The sequence below is a fragment of the Aristolochia californica genome, unplaced genomic scaffold, assembly GCF_029961685.1.
Source record: "Aristolochia californica isolate CCGP_79_NKW_82.1479 unplaced genomic scaffold, dmAriCali1.0.hap1 SCAF_11, whole genome shotgun sequence".
Classification (NCBI taxonomy): domain Eukaryota; kingdom Viridiplantae; phylum Streptophyta; class Magnoliopsida; order Piperales; family Aristolochiaceae; genus Aristolochia; species Aristolochia californica.
The window spans coordinates 24,169,269-24,191,005 of NW_027181782.1; the positions used below are offsets into that span (position 1 = coordinate 24,169,269).

The 21,737-nt window shown below is 32.0% G+C and overlaps 1 non-coding gene across 1 annotated transcript; it reads right to left on the bottom strand.

Annotated features, from left to right (window-relative positions):
- Positions 1 to 20,897: 20,897 nt before the first annotated feature.
- Positions 20,898 to 21,004, bottom strand: LOC137945103 (small nucleolar RNA R71). The gene has a single exon (XR_011110920.1). It is a non-coding gene; the product is annotated as a small nucleolar RNA R71 (small nucleolar RNA).
- Positions 21,005 to 21,737: the final 733 nt, after the last annotated feature.

Consider the following 21,737-nt stretch of genomic DNA (forward strand, 5'->3'; position numbering starts at 1 on the left):
TGACCTATGGATCCAAACCTTCTAAAGAGAATAACAAACAATCATTAAATTCTCAAGTGAACGTGCAGTGGGATATTCACCCGAGTCAAACAAGCCATTATTTTTCCCATTTACAAAAATCTGACCTTACATAGATGATTGTAAAGTGATTGATCATGCGTAATGGGCTATTTTTTGTAAGGAATGACTTATGGTTTAGGAGTCAACACTCAGCTATAAATCCCCCGCCTCCCCCTTTTCCCAACGTTTGCAAAACCTAATAAAGAAAAACTCAAAAGAGTTTACAAGCTCTAAAAATTACAGACACTTTTTGGAATTATCTCTCTCTACATTTGTGCAATGTGCATTTCCATTTTAGATGTATACTTTTTTCTTAAATCAAAACTTGAGTTTCCACTTTCCCTTCATCTCGTAAACAAAAAAGATATAAAAGGAAAATAGATAGCAACAAAATGAAAATTTTAGAGTTTATGTACGAAAAAAAATTTAAAACAATAACAAATGTAAATCAAGAATATTTATTCACAAGTTTTGTTATCCAAGTTTGGGAAATTCCACTAGTTCAACCCTAATAGCTTGGAATATAATAAGAAAGAGATTTGTACACATGTTTTAAAAATGGATATGTAGGCTTGAAACTTGTTAAAGATGCAAATGACTTATGGAGACAAACGCTCATGAAATTCTCATGTGAACATGCGCTAGGATATTTACCTGAGTTAAACAAGCCATTATTTTGTCCATTTACAAAAAGCTGACCTAATAATCATAGATGATTGTAAAGTTAATTATTATGTGTAATGGGCTATATTTTTTTAGGGAAAGACTTATGGATTGGGAGTCAACACTCTGTTTAAAATCCCCCGCCTCCCCCTTTTCCTGAGGATTTAGAAACCTAATATATAAAAACTAAAAAGAGTTTACAATCCCAAAAATTACAGAGACTTTTGGGAATTATCTCTCTCCACATTTGAGCATTGTGAATTTCCATTTTATGTGCTTACTTTTTTCTTAAATCAAAACTTGAGATTTCACTTTCCTTCATCTCGTAAAATAAAAAGAGATAAAAAGGCAAAAATAGATCACAACAAAATGAAAATTTTAGAGTTTATATACTAAAAATTTTTAAAACAAAACCAAATGTAAGAATGAAAATTTATTCACACACCACAAATGAACTGAAACATTTTGTTATCCATGTTTGGAAAATTCCACTGGTTCAACCCCTAATAGATTGGAATTTTATAAGAAAGAGATTTCTATACATGTTTTAAAAATGGATATGCATGCTTAAAACATGCTAAAGAACCAAATGAACTATGGATCCAAACCTTCTAAACAGAATAAGAAACGCTCATTAAATTCTCAAGTGAACGTGCGATCGGATATTTACCTGAGTGAAACAAGCCATTATTTTGCCCATTGACAAAAAGCTGACCTAACGATAATAGTTGATTGTTAGGTGATTTATCATGCATAACGGACTATATTTTGTAACAAATGATTTATGGATAGGGAGTCAACACTCTGTTAAAAATCCCCCGCCTTCCCCTTTTCAAGACGATTGCAAAAACTAATATATAAAAACTGAAAAGATTTTACAATCCCTAAAAATTACAAACACTTTTTGGAAATATTTCTGTCTACATTTGTGCATTGTGCATTTCCATTTTATATGTACACTTTATAATTAAATCAAAACTTGAGTTTTCATTTTCCCTTCATCTCGTAAACAAAAAAGACATAAACGGAAAATAGATCACAACAAAATGAAAATTTTAGAGTTTATGTACGGAAAATATTTAAAAAAATAAAAAATTTAACTAAATAAAATTTATTCTCACACCACATATTAACACAAAAGTTTTGTTATCCAAGTGTTGGAAATTCCACAAATTCAACCCTAATTGCTTGGAATTTTAAAAGAAAGAGATTTCTACACATGTTTCAAAAATGGATATGCATGCTTGAAACATGTTATAGAAGCAAATGACCTATGGATCCAAACCTTCCAAAGAGAATAAAAATGGTCATAAAATTCTCAAGTGAACATGCGATGGGATATTTATCCGAGTCAAACAAGTCATTATTTTTTTTGATTTACAAAAAGCTGACCTAACGATCATAGATGATTGTCAAGTAATTTATCATGCGTACCGGGCAACATTTTTGTAAAGAATTACTTATGGATTGGGATTCAACACTTAGTTAAAAATCTCCCCCCTCCCCCTTTTCTCGACGATTACAAAACCAAATATATAAAAAATAAATAGAGTTTACAATCCCAAAATTTACAGTCACTTTTTTGAATTATCTCTCTCTACATTTGTACATTATGCATTTCCATTTTAGATGTATTCTTTTTTCTTAAATCAAAACATGACTTTTCACTTTCCCTTAATCTCGTAAACAAAAAAGAGATAAAAGGCAAATAGATCACAAATAAAATAAAAAATTTAGAGTTTTTGTAAAATGTAAGTAAATAAAATTTATTCACACACGACAAATGAACACAAAATTTTTGTTATCCAAGTTTGGGAAATTCCATTAGTTCAACCATAATAGCTTTGAATTTTATACGAAAGAGATTTCTACACATGTTTTAAAAATGGATATGAATGCTACGAACATGTTAAAGAAGCAAATGACCTATGGATACAAACCTTCTAAAGAGAATAACAAACGTTCATTAAATTTTCAATTGAACGTGCGGTGGGATATTTACCCGAGTCAAGTAAGCCATTATTTTTCCCATTTACAAAAATCTGACCTAACGATCATAGATGATTGTAAAGTGATTTATCATGCGTAATGGGCTATATTTTTCTAAGGAATGACTTATGGATTGGGAATCAAAACTCAGTTAAAAATCCACTCCCCCCCCCCCCCCCCCTTTTCTAGACGATTGGAAAACCAAATATAGAAAAACTAAAAAGATTTTACAATCCCTAAAAATTACAAACACTTTTTGGAATTATCTCTCTCTACATTTGTTCATTGTGCATTTCCATTTTAGATGTATAATTGTTTTAAAAAAAAAAACTTGAGTTTTCACTTTCCTTCATCTCATAAAGAAAAAAGAAATAAAAGGCAAATAGATGACATCAAAATGAAAATTTTAGAGTTTTTGTACGAAAAAAATTTAAAACAATAACAAATGTATGCAAAGAAAATTTATTCACACACCACAAATGAACACAAAAGTTTTGTTATCCAAGTTTGGAAAATTCCACTGGTTCCACCCTTGTAGCTTGTAATTTTATAAGAAAGAGATTTCTACACATGTTTTAAAAACTGATATGCATGCTTGAAACATGTTAAAGATGAAACTGATATGCTCCAATCCTTCTAAACAGAATAACAAACGCTCATTAAATTCTCAAGTGAACGAGCAGTGGGATATTTACCCGAGTCAAACACGGCATTATATTGCCCATTTACAAAAAGCTGACCCAACGATCATAGATGATTGTAAAGTGATTCATCATGTGTAACGGGCTATATTTTTGTAAGGAATGACTTATGGATTGGGAGTCAACACCTAGTTAAAAATCCCCCGCCTCCCCCTTTTCCTCACGATTGCAAAACCTAATATATAAAAACAAAAAAGAGTTTACAATCCCTAAAAATTACAAACACGTTTTGGAATCATCTCTCTCTACATTTTTGCATTGTGCATTTCCATTTTTGATATATACTTTTTCTTAAATCAAAACTTGAGTTTTAACTTTCCCTTGGTCTCATAAACAAAAAAGAGATAATAGGCAAATAGATCACAACTAAATTATAATTTTAGAGTTCATGTATGGAAAAAATTTAAAACAATAACAAATGTAAGTAAAGAAAATTTATTCACACACCACAAATGAACACAAAAAGTTTTGTTATCCAAGTTTGGGAAATTCTACTTGTTCAACCTTAATAGCTTAGAATTTTATAAGAAAGAGATTTCTACACATGTTTTAAAAAAAGATATGCATGCTTGAAACATGTTAAAGACGCAAATGACCTATGGATCCAGACCTTCTAAAGAGAATAACAAACGCTCATTAAATTCTCAAGTGAATGTGCTGTAGGATATTTACCCGAGTCAAACAAGCCATTATTTTTTCCATTTACAAAAAGCTGACCAAACGATCATAGATGATTGTAAAGTGATTTATCATGCGTAACGGGCTATATTTTTGTAAGGAATATCTTATGGATTGGGAGTCAACACTTTGTTAAAATTCTCCCGGCTCCCCCTTTTACCGACGATTGCAAAACCTAATATATAAAAACTAAAAAGATTTTACAATCCCTAAAAATTTCAGACACTTTTTGGAATTAGCTCTCTCTACATTTGTTCATTGTGCATTTCCATTTTAGATGTTTACTTTTTTATTCAATCAAAACTTGAGTTTTAACTTTCCCTTATCTCGTAAAGAAAAAAGAAATCAAAGGCAAATATACACAACAAAAAGATAATTTTAGAGATTATGTACGGAAAAAATTTTAAAAAATAACAAATATAAGTAAAGAAATTTTATTCACACACCAAAAATGAGCACAAAAGTTTTGAATATAAGTAAAGACATATTTTGGAAATTCCACTAGTTCAACCCTAACATGGAATTTTATAAGAAAGAGATTTCTGCACCTGTTTTAAAAATGGATATGCATGCTAGAGACTTGTTAAAGATGCAAATGACCTATAGATCTAAACCTTCTAAAGAGAATAACAAACGCTCATGAAATTCTCAAGTGAACGTGCGGTGGGATAATTACCTGAGTCAAAAAAGCCATTATTTTGCCCATTTACAAAAAGCTAACCTAATGATCCTAGATGATTGTAAAGTGAATTATTGTGCGTAACAGGGTTTATTTTTGTAAGGAAAGGCTTATGGATTCGGAGTCAACACTCTGTTTAAAATCCCTCGCCTCCCCCTTTTCCAAAGGATTTCAAAATTTAATATACAAAAACTAAAAAGAGTTTACAATCCCAAAAATTATGGATACTTTTTGGAATTATCTCTCTCTAGATTTGAGAATTGTGCATTTCCATTTTATATGATTACTTTTTTCTTAAATCAAAACTTGAGTTTTCACTTTCCCTTCATCTCGTAAATTAAAAAGAGATAAAAAGGCAAAAATAGATCACAACAAAATGAAAATTTTAGAGTTTATGTACGAAAAAATTTTAAAACAATAAGAAATGTAAGTAAAGAAAATTTATTCACACACCAAAAATGAACTGAAATGTTTTGTTATCCAAGTTTGGAAAATTCCACTGGTTCAACCCTAATAGATTGGAATTTTATAAGAAGGAGATTTCTACTCTTAAAAATAGATATGCATGCTTGAAACATGTTAAAGATGCAAATAACTTATGGATCCAAACCTTCTAAACATAATAACAAACGCTCAAAAAATTCTCAAGCGAACGTGTGGTGGGATATTTACCCAAGTGAAACAAGCCATTATTTTTTCGATTGACAAAAAGTTGATCTAATGATCATATTTGATTGTTAAGTGATTTATCATGTCTAACGGGCTATATCTTGGTAAGGAATGACTTAAGGATAGGGAGTCAATACTCTGTTAAAAATCCCCCGCCTCCCCCTTTTCCCGAATATTGCAAAAAGAAATATATAAAAACTAAAAAGAGTTTACAATCCCTAAAAATTGTTGACACTTTTTGGAAATATCTCTGTCTACATTTGTGCATTGTGCATTTCCATTTTATATGTATACTTTTTTATTAAATCAAAACTTGAGTTTTCATTTTCCCTTCATCTCGTAAACAAAAAAGAGATAAACAGCAAATAGATCGCAACAAAATGAAAATTTTAGAGTATATGTACGGAAAATAAAAAAAAATAACACATGTAAGTAAAGAAAATTTATTCTCACACCACATATGAACACAAAATTTTTGTTATCAAGTTTTGGAAATTCCACTAGTTCAACCCTAATGGCATGGAATTTTATAAGAAAGAGATTTCTATACATGTTTCAAAAATGGATATGCATGCTTGAAACATGTTATAGAAGCAAATGACCTATGGATCCAAACCTTCTAAAGAGAATAATAAACGCACATTAAATTCTCATGTGAACGTGCGGTGGGATATTTACCCGAGTCAATCTAGCCATTATTTTTTTCGATATAGAAAAAGCTGACCTAATGATCATAGATGATAATCAAGTGATTTATCATGCGTACCGGGGAATATTTTTGTAAAGAATTACTTCTGGACTGGGAGTCAACACTCAGTTAAAAATCACCCGCCTCCCCCTTTTCCCGACGATTGCAAAACCTAATATATAAAAATTAAAAAGAGTTTACAATCCCTAAATATTACAGAAACCTTTTGGAACTATCTCTCTCTACATTTGTGCATTGTTCATTTCCCTTTTATTAGTATACTTTTTTCTTAAATCAAAACTTGAGTTTTCACTTTCACTTCACCTCGTAAACAAAAAAGAGACAAAAAGGCAAATAAATCCCAACAAAATTAAAATTTAAGAGTTTATGTTTGCAAAAAAATTTTAAAAAATAACAAATGTAAGTAAAAAAAAATTATTCACACACCACAAATGAACACAAAAGTTTTGTTACCCAAGTTTTGGAAAATCCACTGGTTCAACCCTAATAGCATGGACTTCTATACAAAAGAGATTTCTACCCATGTTTTAAAAATGGAAATGCATGCTTGAAAAATTTTAAAGATGCAAATTACCTATAGATCTAAACCTTCTAAAGAGAATAACAAATGCTCATTAAATTCTGAAATGAACATACGGCGAGATATTTACCCGAGTCAATCAAGCCATTATTTTGCCCATTTACAAAAAGCTGACCTAATGATTATAGATGATTGTAAAGTGATTTATCATGCGTAACGGGCGATATTTTTATTAGGAATTACTTATGGATTAGGAGTCCCCCTTTTCCCGACGATTGCAAAATCTAATATATAAAAACTAAAAAGAGTTTACAATCCCTAAAAATTACAGACCCTTCTTTGTGCATTTTGTATTTCCATTTTAGATGTATAATTTTTTCTTAAATTAAAATTTGAGTTTTCACTTTCCCTTCGTCTCGTCAAACGAAAAAAGAGAGAAAAGGCAAATAGATCACAACAAAATGAAAATTTTTGAGTTTATGTATGGAAAAAATTTAAGACAATAACAAATTTAAGTAATGAAAATTTATTCACACACCACAAATGAACACAAAAGTTTTGTTATCCAACTTTGGGAAACTCCACTAGTTCAACCCTAATAGCTGGGAATTTTATAAGAAAGTGATTTATACGCACTATTTAAAAATAGATATGCATGCTTGAAACATGTTAAACATGCAAATTACCTATGGATCCATACCTTCAACAGAGAATAACAAACGCTCATTAAATTTTCAAGTGAACGTGTGGTGGGATTTTTACCCGAGTCAAACAAGCATTATTTTGCCCATTTACGAAAAGCTGATCTAACGATAGTAGATGATTGAAATGTGATTTATCATGCTTAACGGGCTATATTTTTGTAAGGAATGACATATGGATGGGGAGTCAACACTCAGTAAAAAATCATCTGCATGCCCCTTTTCTCGACAATTGCAAAACCTAATTTATAAAAACTTAAAAGAGTTTACAATCCCTAAAAATTACCGACTCTTTTTTGAATTATCTCTCTCTATATTTTTTTATTGTGCATTTCCATTTTAGATGAAAACTTTTTTCTTAAATCAAAACTTGAGTTCACTTTCCCTTCATCTCGTAAACAAAAAAGTGATAAAAGGCAAATAGATGTTCACAAAATGAAATTTAAAAAAAAATAACAAACGTAAGTAAAGAAAATTTATTCACACACAACAAATGAACAAAAAAGTTTTATTATCCAAGTTTTGGAAATTCCACTAGTTCAACCCTAATACCTTGGAATTTTAAAAGAAAGAGATTTCAACACATGTTTTGAATATGGATATGCATGTTTGAAACATGTTAAAGATGCAAATGACCAATGGATCCAAACCTTCTAAAGAGAATAACAAACACTCATTAAATTCTCAAGTGCACGTGCGGGGGATATTTACCCGAGTCAAACAAGCCATTATTTTGCCCATTTGACTTAACGACCATAGATGAATGTAAAGTGATTTATCATGCATAATGGGCTATTTTTTTTAAAGTAATGACATATGGATTGGGAGTCAACACTACATTAAAAATCCCCTGCCTCCCCCTTTTCCCGCTGATTGAAAAACCTAATATAAAACTAAAAAGAGTTTACAATCCCTAAAAATTACAGACACTTTTTGGAATTATCTCTCTCCACATTTGAGCAACGTCCATTTCCATTTTTTATGTATAATTTTTTCTTAAATCAAAATATTGTTTCCACTTTCCCTTCATTTTTTAAACAAAAAAGAGATAAAAATCCAAAAATAGACCACAAAAAATGAAAATTTTAGAGTTTTCGTATGGACAAATTTTAAAAACAAAAAAAATGAAAGTAAAGAAAATTGATTCAAACAACACAAATGAACACAAAAATTTAGAATTTTATTAGAAAGACATTTCCACAAGTTTTAAAAATGGATATGCATGCTTGAAACATGTTAAAGATGCAAATGACCTATGGATCCAAACCTTCTAAAGAGAATAAAAAATGCTCATTAAATTCTCAAGTGAACGTGCCGTGTGATATTTACACGAGTCAAACAAGCCATTATTTTGCTCATCTATGAAAAGCTGACCTAATGATCATAGATGATTATAAAGTGATTGTTCATGCGTAACGGGCTATATTTTTGTAAGTAATAACTTATGGATTTGGAGGCAACACTTAGTTAAAAAGCCCTCGCCTCCCCCTTTTCCCGATGATTGTAAAACCTAATATATAAAAACTAAAAAGAGTTTACAATCCCTAAAAAATATAGACACTTTTTGGAATTATCTCTCTTTATATTGGTGCATTGTGCATTTCTATTTTAGATGTATATTTTTTTCATAAATAAAAAATTGTGTTTTCACTTTCCCTTCATCTCGTAAACCAAAAAAGAGATAAAAGGCAAATAGATCACAACAAAAAGTAAGTAAATAAAATTTATTCACACACCACAAATGAATACAAAAGTTTTGTTATCCAAGTTTGGGAAATTCCACTTGTTCAACCCTAATAGCTGGGAATTTTATTAGAAAGAGATTTCTACACGTGTTTTAAAAATGGATATGCATGCTTGAAACATGTTAAAGATGAAAATTATGTATGGATCCACATCTTCAAAAGAGAATAACAAATGCTCATTAAATTCTCTAGTGAACATGCGGTGGGATATTTACTCTAGTCAAACAAGCCATTATTTTGCCCATTTACAAAAAGCTGACCTAACGATCATAGATGATTGTAAAGTGATTTATCATGCTTAATGGGCTATATTTATGTAAGGAATGACTTGTGGATTAGGTGTCAACACTCAGTTAAAAATCATCCGTGTCCCCCTTTTCTCAAAGATTGCGAAACCTAATATATAAAAACTTAAAAGAGTTTACAATCCCTAAAAATTACAAACACTTTTTGGAATTATCTCTCTCTATATTTTTGCATTGTGCATTACCATTTTAGATGTATAATTTTTTCTTAAATCAAAACTTGAGTTTCCACTTTCCCTTCGTCTCGTAAACAAAAAAGAGATTAAAGGCAAATAGATGTCCACAAAATCAAAATATTAGAGTTCATGTATGGAAAAAATTTAAAACAATCACAAATTTAAGAAAAGAAAATTTATACACTCACCAGAAATGAACAAAAAGGTTTTGTTGTACAAGTTCGTGAAATTCCACTAGTTCAACCCTAACAGCTTGGAATTTTAAAAGAAAGAGATTTCTACACATGTTTTAAAAATGGATATGCATGCTTGAAACATGTTAGAGATGCAAATGACCTATGGATCATAACCTTCTCAAGAGAATAACAAACTGTCATTAAATTCTCAAGTGCACGTGCGGTGGGATATTTACCCGAGTCAAACAAGTCATTATTTTGCCCATTTACAAAAAGTTGACCTAAGGATCATAGATGAATGTAAAGTGATTTATCATGCATAATGGGCTACATGTTTTAAAGGAATGACATATGGATTGGGAGTCAACACTACATTAAATATCCCCTACCTCCCCCTTTTCCCACCGATTGCAAAACCTAACATATAAAAACTAAAAAGAGTTTACAATCCCTAAAAATTACAAACACGTTTTGGAATTATCTTTCTCTACATTTGAGCATTGTGCCTTTCCATTTTAGGAGTATATTTTTTTCTTAAATCAAAACATGGTTTTCACTTTCTCTACATTTCGTAAATAAAAAAGAGATAAAAAGGCAAAAATAGATCACAAAAAAATAAAAATTTTAGAGTTTTCGTATGGAAAAAATTTTAAAAAATAACAAATGAAAGTAAAGAAAATTTATTCACACACCAAAAATGAACACAAAAGTTTTGTTATCCAAGTTTGGGAAATTTCACTAGTTCAATCCTAATAGCTTTGAATTTTGCAAGAAAGACATTTCTACACATGTTTTTTAAATGGATATGCATGCTGGAAACATGTTAAAGATGAAAATGACCAATGGATCCAAACCATCTAAAGAGAATAACAAACGCTCATTAAAATCTCAAGTGAACGTGCGTTGGGATATTTACCCGAGTCAAACAAGGTATTATTTTCTTATTTACAATAAGCTGACTTAATGATCATAGATGATTGTAAAGTGATTGTTCATGTGTAACGGGCTATATATTTGAAAGGAATTACTTATGGATTGGGAATCAACACTCGGTTAAAAAGACCCCCGCCTCCCCCTTTTCCCAATGATTGCAAAAGCTAATATATAAAAACTAAAAAGAGTTTACAATCCCTAAAAATTACAGAAACTTTTTGGAATTATCTCACTCAACATTTGTGCATTGTGCATTTCTATTTTAGATGTATACTTTTGTCTTAAATCAAAACTTGAGTTTTAACTTTCCCTTCGTCTCGTTAAAAAAAAAGAGATAAAAGGCAAATAGATCACAACAAAATTATAATTTTAGAGTTCATGTATAAAAAAAATTTTAAAACAATAGCAAAATGTAAGTAAAGAAAATTTATTTACACACCCATAATGAACACAAAAGTTTTTCTTATCCAAGTTTGGGAAATTCCACTAGTTCAACCCTTTTAGCTAGGAATTTTGTATGAAAGAGATTTCTACCCAAGTTTTAAAAATGGATATGCATGTTTGAAACATGTTAAAGAGGCAAATGACCTATGGATCCAAACCTTCTAAAAAGAATGACAAACGCTCAATAAATTCTCAAACGTGTGGTGGGATATTTACTCGAGTCAAACAAACTATTATTTTGCCCATTTACAAAAAGCTGACCTAACGATTATAGATGATTACAAAGTGATTTATCATGTGTAATGGGCTATATTTTTGTAAGGAATGATTTATGGATTCGGATTCAACACTCAGTTAAACCAACCCCCCCACACACACACACACCTTTTCCTGATGATTGCAAAACCTAATATAAAAAAACTAAAAAGAGTTTACAATCGCTAAAAATTAAAGACACTTTTTGGAATTATCTCTATCTACATTTGTGCCTTGTGTATTTCCATTTTTTATGTATACTTTTTTCTTAAATCAAAACTTGAGTTTTAACTTTCCCATCGTCTCGTAAACGAAAAAGAGATAAAAGGTAAATAGATCACAACAAAATTATAATTTTAGATTTCATGTATGGAAAAAATTTATAACAATAACAAACGTAAGTAAACAAAATTTATTCACACACCACAAATGAACACAAAAGTTTTGTTATCCAAGTTTGGGAAATTCCACTGGTTCAACCCTTATAGCTTGGACTTTTATAAGAAAGACATTTCTACACATGTTTCAAAAATGGATATGCCTGCTAAAAACATGTTAAAGTTGCAAATGATCTATGGATCCATACCATCTAAAGAGAATAACAAGCGCTCATTAAATTCTCAAGTGAACGTGCGGTGGGATATTTACCCGAGTCAAACAAGCCATTAATTTGCCCATTTGAAAAAAGCTGACCTAATGATCATAGATGATTATAAAGTGATTGTTCATGCATATCGGGCTATATTTTTGTAGGGAATGACTTATGGATTGGGAGTCAAGACTCGGTTAAAAAGCCCCCGCCTCCCCCTTTTCCCGACGATTGCAAAACCTAATATATCAAAACTAAAAATAGTTTAAAATCACTAAAAATTACAGACACTTTTTGGAATTATCTCACTCTACACCTGGGCATTGTGCATTTCAATTTTAGATGTATACTTTTGTCTTAAATAAAAACTTGAGTTTTCACTTTCCCTTCGTCTCCTAAACAAAAAAGAGATAAAAGGCAAATAAATCACAACAAATTAATAATTTGAGAGTTCTTGTATGGAAAAAATTTAAAACAATAACAAATGTAAGTAAAGAAAATTTCTTTTACACACCACAAATGAACAAAAAAGTTTTGTTATCCAAGTTTGGGAAATTCCACTAGTTCAACCCTAATAGCTTGGAATTTTATAAGAAAGAGATTTATACACATGTTTTAAAATGGATATCCATGCTTGAAACATGTTAAAGATGCAACTGACTTATGGATCCAAAGCTTCTAAAGAGAATAACAAGCCCCATTAAATTCTCAAGTGAACGTGTGGTGGGATATTGAGCCGAGTCAAACAAGCCATTATTTTGCCTATGTACAAAAAGGTGACCTAACGATCATAGATGATTGTAAAGTGATTTGTCATACATAGCAGGCCATATTTTTGTAAGGAATGACTTATGGATTGGGAGTCAACACTCAGTTAAAAATCCTCCGCTTCCCCCTTTTCCCAACGATTGCTAAACCTAATAAATAAAAACTAAAAAGAGTTTAAAATCCTTAAAAATTACAGATACTTGTTGGAATTATCTGTCTCTACATTTGTGCATTGTGCATTTCATTTTTATATGTATACGTTTTCCTTAAATCAAAACTTGAGTTTTATCTTTCCCTTCGTCTCGTAAACATAAAAGATATAAAATGAAAATAGATCGCACCAAAATTATAATAATAGAGTTCATGTATGAAAAAAATTTTAAACAATTACAAATGTAAGTCAATAATTTTTTTTCACACAACACAAATGAACACAAAAGTTTTGTTACCCAGGTTTCGTAAATTCCACTAGTTCAACCCTAATAGCTTGGAATTTTATAATAAAGAGATTTCTACACATGTTTTAAAAATGGATATGCAAGCTTGAAACATGTTAAATATGAAAATGACTTATGGATCAAAACCTTCTAAAGAGGATAACAAACGCTCATTAAATTCTCAAGTGAACGTGCAGTGGGATATTTACCCAAGTCAAACAAGCCAATATTTTGCCCAATTAAAACAAGTCGACCTAACGATCATAGATGATTGTAAAGTGATTTATTTTCCGTAACGGGCTATATTTTTATAAGGAATGACTTATGGATTGGGAGTCAACACTCAGTTAAAAATCCCTGGCCTCCCCCTTTTCCCAACGATTGCAAAACCTAACATATAAAAACTAAAAAGAGTTTACAATCCCCAAAAATTACAGACACTTTTTGGAATTATCTCTATCTACATTTGTACATTGTGCATATTCATTTTAGATGTATATGTTTTTCTTAAACCAAAACTTGAATTTTAACTTTCACTTCATCTCGTAAACAAAAAAGAGATAGAAGGCAAATAGATCAGAAAAAAATTATAATTTTATAGTTCATGTATGGAAAAAATATAAAACATAAACAAATGTAAGTAAATAAAATTTATTCACACACCACAAATGAAAGCAAAATTTTTGTTACCCATATTTTTGAAATTCCGCTAGTTCAACCCTAATACCTTGGAATTTTATATGAAAGAGATTTCTACATATGTTTTAAAAATGGATATGCAAGATAGAAACATGTTAAAGATGAAAATGACCTATGGATCCAAACCTTCTAAAGAGAATAAAAAACGCTCAATAAATTCTCAAGTGAACGTGCGGAGGGATATTGAGCCGAGTCAAACATGCCATTATTTTGCCCATTTACAAAAAGTTGACCTAACGATCATAGATGATGGTAAAGTGATTTATCAAGCGTAACAGGCTATATTTTTGTTAGGAATGACTTATGGATTGGTAGTCAACATTCAGTTAAAAATCCCCCACCTCCCCCTTTTCCCGACGATAGCAAAACCTAATATATAAAAACTAAAAAGAGTTTACAATACCTAAAAATTTTAGACACTTTTTGGAATTATCTCTCTCAACATTTGTGAATTGTGCATTTTAATTTTAGATGTATAATTTTTTCTTAAATAAAAGCTTTAGTTTTCACTTTCCTTCATCTCGTAAAAGAGATAGAAAGGCAAAAATAGATCACAACAAAATGAAAATTTTAGAGTTTGTGTGGAAAAAAATTTAAAAAATAACAATTGTAAGTAAATAAAATTTATTCACACACCACAAATGAACACAAAAGTTTTGTTATCCAAGTTTGGGAAATTCCACTATTTCAACCCTAGTAGCTTAGAATTTTATAAGAAAGACATTTCTACACATGTTTTAAAAATAATATGTATGCTGGAACATGTTAAAGATGCAAATGACATATGGATCCAAACCTTCTAATGAGTGTAACAAACTCTCATTAAATTCTCAAGTGAACGTGCGGTGGGATATTTACCCAAGTCAAACAAGTCATTATTTTGCCCATTTACAAAAAGATCACCTAACTATCATAGATTATTGTAAAGTAATCTATCATGCGTAACGGGCTAGATTTTTGTAAGGAATGACTTATGGAGTGGGAGTCAACACTCAGTTAAAAATGCCCCGCCATCCCCTTTTCGCGACGAATGCAAAACCTAATATATAAAAAATAAAAAGATTTTACAATTCCAAAAAATTACAGACACTTTTTGGAATTATCACTCTCCACATTTGTGCATTGTGCATTTTCATTTTTGATGTATACTTTTTTCTTAAATCAAAAATTGAGTTTTAACTTTCCTTTCGTCTCGTAAACAAAAAAGAGATGAAAGGCAAATAGATCACAAAAAAATTATAATTTTAGAGTTGATGTATAGAAAAAATTTAAAACAATACCAAATGTAAGAAAAGAAAATTTATTCACACACCACAAATGAACATAACATTTTTGGTATCCAAGTTTGGGAAATTCCACTAGTTCAACCCTAATAGCTTGGAATTTTATAAAAAATAGATTTATACCCATGTTTTAAAAATGGATATGCAAGCTTGAAACATGTTAAAGATACAAATGACCTATGGATCCAAACCTTCTAAAGAAATTAACAAACGCTCATTATATTCTCAAGTGAACGTGCGGTGGGATATTGAGTCGAGTCAAATATGGCTTTATTTTTCCCTTTAACAAAAATCTGACCTAATGATCATAGATGATTTTAAAGTGATTTATCATACGTAACGGGCTATATTTGTTTTAGGAATGAATTATGGATTGGGAGTCAACACTCAGTTAAAAATCCCCTGCTTCCCTCTTTTCCTGACGTCTGCAAAACCTAATATATAAAAACTAAAAAGAGGTTACAATCCCTAAAAATATCATACACATTTTGGAATTATCTCTCTCTACATTTGTGCATTGTGCATTTCTATTTGAGATGTATACTTTTTTCTTAAATCAAAACTTGAGTTTGATCTTTCCCTTCGTCTCGTAAACAATAAGGACATAAAAGGCAAATAGTTAACACCAAAATTATAATTTTAGGGGTCATGTATGGAAAAAAATTAAAACAATAACAAATGTAAGTAAAGAAAATTTCTTCACACACGACAAATGAACAAAAAAGTTTTGTTATCCAAGTTTGGGAAATTCCACTAGTTCAACCCTAATAGCTTGGAATTTTATGAGAAAAAAGATTACTACACAATTTTTTAAAATGGTTATGCATGATTGAAACATGTTAAAGATGCACATGACTTATGGATCCAAACCTTTTAAAGAGAATAAAAAACACACATTAAATTCTTAAGTGAACGTGCAGTGGGAAATTTATCCAAATCAAACAACCCATTATTTTGCCCATTTACAAAAACCTGACCTAACAATCATAGATGATTCTAAAGTGATTTATCATGCATAATGGGCTATATTTTTGGAAGGAATGACTTATGGATTGGCAGTCAACACTCTGTTAAAAATCCCCCTCCTCCCCCCTTTTCCCAACGATTGCAATCCCTAGAAATTTCACACACTTTTTTGAATTATCTCTCTCTACATTTGTGCATTTAGCATCTCCATTTTAAAAGTATTTTTTTAAATAATTTTTTTTTCACTTTCCGTTCATCTCGTAAAATAAAAAGAGATAAAAAGAAAAAAATAGATCTCAACAAAATGAAAATTTAAGAGTATATATTTGGCAAAAATTTTAAAAAATAACAAACGTAAGTAAAGAAAATTTATTCACACACCACAAATGAACACAAAAGTTTTGTTATCCAAGTTTGGGAAATTCCACTAGTTTAACCCTAATAGTTTGGGATTTTATAAGAAAGAGATTTCTACACATGTTTTAAAAATGGATATGCATGCTTGAAACTTGTTAAAGATGCAAATGACCTATGGATCCAAACCGTCAAAAGAGAATAAATTATGCTCATTAAATTCTCAAGTAAACGTGCGATGAGATATTTACCCGAGTCAAAAAGCTGATCAAACGATCATAGATGATTGTAAAGTGAATTATTATGCGTTACGGGCAAGATTTTTTTTAGGAAAAACTTATGGATTGGGAGTTAACACTTTGTTAAAAATCTCCCGCCTCCCCCTTTTCCCGACGATTGCTAAACCTAATATATAAAAACTAAAAAGGGTTTACAATCCCTAAAAATTACAAAGACTTTTTGGAATTATCTCTCTCTACATTTGAGCATTATGCATTTCAATTTTATATGAATAATTTTTTCTTAAATCAAAACTTGAGTTTTCACTTTCCCTTCATCTCGTAAAATAAAAAGAGATAAAAATGCAAAAATAGAACACAACAAAAAAAAAATTTAGAGTTTATGTATGGAAAAATTTTAAAACAATAAAAAATGTAAGTAAAGACAATTTATTCACACACCACAAATGAACTAAAACGTTTTGTTATCCAAGTTTGGAGATTTCCACTGGTTCAACTCTAATAGATTGGAATTTTATAAGAAAGAGATTTCGACACATGTTTTAAAAATGGATATGAATGCTTGAAATATGTTAAAGATGCTAATGACCTATGGATCCAAACCTTCTAAACAGAATAACAACCGCTCATTAAATTCTCAAGTGAACGTGCGGTGGGATATTTACCCGAGTCAAACACGCCATTATTTTCCCACTCACAAAAATCTGACTTAACGATCATAGTTTATTGTTAAGTGATTTATCATGCATAACGGGCTATATTTTGGTAAGGAATGACTTATGGATTCAGAGTCAACACTCTGTTAAAAATCCCTCGCCTCCCCTTTTCCCAACGATTGCAAAAACTAATATATAAAAACTAAAAAGCGTTTACAATCCCTAAAAATTACAGACACTTTTTGGAAATATCACTGTCTACATTTGTGAATTGTGAATTTCTATTTTATGTGTACACTTTTGTATTAAATCAAAACTTGAGTTTTCATTTTCCCTTCATCTCGTAAACAAAAAAGAGATAAATTACAAATAGATCGCAAAAAATAAAAATTTTAGAGTTTATGTACGGAAAATATTTAAAAAAATAACAAATGTAAGTAAAGAAAATTTATTCTCACACCACATATGAACACAAAGTTTTTTTATCCAAGTTTTGGAAATTCCACTAGTTCAACCCTAATAGCTTGGAATTTAATAAGAAAGAGATTTCTACACTTGTTTCAAAAATGGATATGCATGGTTGAAACATGTAATAGAAGCAAATGACGATGGATCCAAAGCTTCTAAAGAGAACAATAAACGCTCATTAAATTCTCAAGTGAACGTGCGGTAGGATATTTACCGGAGTAAAACAAGCCATTATTGTTTTCGATTTACAAAAAGCTGACCTAACGATCATAGATGATTGTCAAGTGATTTATCATGCATATCGGGCAATATTTTTGTAAAGAATTACTTATGGATTGGGAGTCAACACTCAGTAAAAAATCCCTAGCCTCCCCTTTTTCCCGACAATTGCAAAACCTAATAAGTAAAAACTAAAAAGAGTTTACAATCTCTAAAAATTACAGACACTTTTATGAGTTATCTCTCTCTACATTTGTGCATTATGCATTTCCATTTTAGATGTACATTTTTTTCTTAAATCAAAACTTGACTTTTCATTTTCCCTTCATCTCGTAATCAAAAAAGAGATAAAAAACAAATAGACTGCAACAAAATGAAAATTTTAGAATTTATGTACGAAAAAAAATTTAAAACAATAACAAATTTAAATCAAGAAAATTTATTCACACACCACAAATGAGCACAAAAGTATTGCTATCCAAGTTTGGGAAATTCCACTAGTTCAACCCTAATAGCTTGGAATTTTATAACAAAAAGATTCTTACACATGTTTTAAAAATGGATATGAATGTTTGAAACTTGTTAAAGATGCATCTGACCTATGGATCCAAACCTTCTAAACAGAATAACAAACGCTCATGAAATTCTCAAGTGAACATGTGATAGATGCCATATTTTTACATGAGAACTAGGTTAATTATAATAAAATAACCTTTATAATTGTGTTATAGGTGGTTATTTATCGGTTTTCAAATGAAATGAGCATTTATTGAATTTGGCATTAATCACTGTCGATATTGCATATTTTTCTCTCCTGAATCATATTTCATTGTTTTTAAGGTTTATTTCTTCCTGAAATGCTTTTTATAGATTCAATTATGGAATTTCAGGAGAATTTTGGTGGAGAAGGAGATATTTACCAAAATGCCCTTAGTGAAATGGAGGTGATTTTTAGGGCAAATCGTTTTAAAACAAATAAGATGGTATTAAAGGAGGAGAGGAGCGTCAAAAAGAGGGGGAGAGCGTCAAGAGAAAACAGAGAGGATCGACCAAAACAGAGCACGACCGTCGACCAGAAACAGGGAAAGACCCAAGAGGAGTTTCCCACCGTCGTTCGCCGCGCCACAGTCTTTCGCCGCGCCACCGTCGTCCACTTCCGTCCACCGCCATCCAGCAACCGAGAACAAACCCGAGGAGAGCTCGAGAGAGTCTCTGTCGAGGTGAGTTCAACAGTGCTAGTTTCTGCTCGCCAGGCCGGGAGGTGATCTGAGAGGGCTTCTCCGGTGCCAATTCCGCATTCCGACCATCCTCCGGCGTCTATTACATATTTTCGACCATTCCCGGAGCTATTCCGACTCCTACCGAGACTCGAGAGAGACGGTTAGAGAACTTCAGCTCTATTTCGTTCTTCGCCAGATGTTACCCCCGTCCGTCGGCTTCTAACCTTCGTCACTGGCGTCGTCTCTACCTCCGGCCACTCACTCTTGCTACCCGAAGCCATTAATTTCGGGAAATTGCAGCACCCATGAGAACGAGTTGCTGCCCGAGCGAGAGGAAGGAGAAGGGGAGTAATTCATCATTTTGGAATTTCATTTTTTATATAGTTTGAACTTTGGTTTTGAATGTTTATTGAATCTGATTTGATAATTAATGTTTATTGAATATTTGTTTTCCGGATATTTGATTAAATTAGCTAGTTAGGGTAGGAATATAATTTAGGTTGGATTTTGGTATTTTAATCCGATTTTTGTCTTTCACTCTATGCGCACAAGAGCTCCTAGACGCAAGGATTGAGAAATTGGATCCGTGGTTACGTGGCATTCGAGAGAGGCACGAATCACCGTAAAATCTAGAGTTGACGTTTTCTGTTGTGCAAGTAGTTAACCAGATGATTGCTTGATAATTTAGGATATAATTAGTGTTTAGTTCATATTAATTTATCATATTTGGTTAGGCTAGTTGACTGAAGAATACACAAAAATTCAGTCCTCCCTGTGGATATGACCCTCGCTTCCCGCTAAATTACATGAACGATTCGTACGCTTGCGAGGTATAAAAGCCAATGTAACTAAATTCTACATCAAGTTTTTGGCGTCGTTGCCGGGGAGGCACGTATTCAGTGTATTTCTTTGTTCTCCATGGTCTTAGGTTAGATTTATTTTTATTTTATTTTATTTTATTTTTGTTGCTTTCATAATTTTAACTTGGTGATTTTTATGGAATTATTTTTATTTCTTCTAGTTAGTTCATATTTTTAGTAGTGAGTTTGTTAGCTTAATTTGATAGTTCGTTTTATTTCTTTTTGTGTTTTTTTGCATGGGCGCCGCTCCCTAGGTGGACCATTAGCTCCCTTTATTGAGGAGGTAGAACATATTTGTAGGAAAACACCCGAAGTCAAGTTAGGAGCTACCATGGCCAATCAGGGTGAACCATTACTGTTACCTGCAGCAGGTGACCGTAGAGCCGTGAGGGATTATTCTATCCCATCCCACTTCACATCACCTTCTTGCATTATATTGCCACCCACTACTGCCGCCAGTTATGAGTTGAAACTGGGTGTGATCCAACTCCTCCCTACATTCTATGGGTTGGAGAAGGAGGACCCATATTACCACATCAAGGAATTCTTAGATATTTGTGCAACGTTCAAATTCCAGAATTTCTCAGATGACTCTATCCGGTTAAGACTTTTTCCATTTTCACTTAAGGATAAGGCCAAGTCTTGGCTTAATTCCTTGGAGGTGGGCAGCATTACTTCATGGGACACATTAGTCACAAATTTTTTATCCAAGTACTTTCCCATTCAGAGAACTACAGCCCTCAGGAGAGAAATCTCCAACTTTATGCAGCAGGAAGGTGAACACTTTTATGAGGCTTGGGAGAAATGGAAGGATTTGATCCGTAGGTGTCCGCATCAAGGGTTTGAGAAATGGCATTTAGTGCAATACTTTTATCAAGGTCTTACACCCCAGGTTGGATCCATGGTGGATGCAACGAGTGGTGGGAGTTTGATGGGTAAGAGTGCTAGTGAGGCGTGGGACTTCTTTGAAACTTTGAGTGATCAATCTCAGCAATGGGGTTCATCATTTAATGTTGATAGGAGATCCCACGAAGCCAAAAGAGGGGGTCTCTACGAGGTTAGTGAAACACCCATGCTCATGGCCAAGATTGAGGGGTTGACTAGAAAAATTGATGCCCTTATGGTGTCCAAGAGTTCACCTGCTCCTAACCCATCTACTGTTTGTGCCATATGCTCTGGTTCATCTCATCCCACACAAATGTGTCCATCTAGTTCATCCTACCCGGAGCTCATTGAGGACTTGAATGCAGTCCAGAATTTTCATAGACCAAACCGGAACGATCATTTTTCAGAAACATATAATCCGGGTTGGGCTAGGCACCCAAATTTCTCATGGTCCAAGGGCCCACAGGTTGGGGGTCCTCCAGGGTTTACTCAACCCCAAGCTCCGTGCCCACACTTCACACAACAACCATTGATTCCACAAAAACCTTCACTTGAGGATACACTTCAATTATTCATGTAGAATACACAGTCCTCAATTGCTAAACTTGAAATGCAAGTGAGTCAGTTGGCCAGCCACATGAGTGAACAAGCACAAAATAGACTCCCGAGTCAAACCATTCCTAACCCCAAA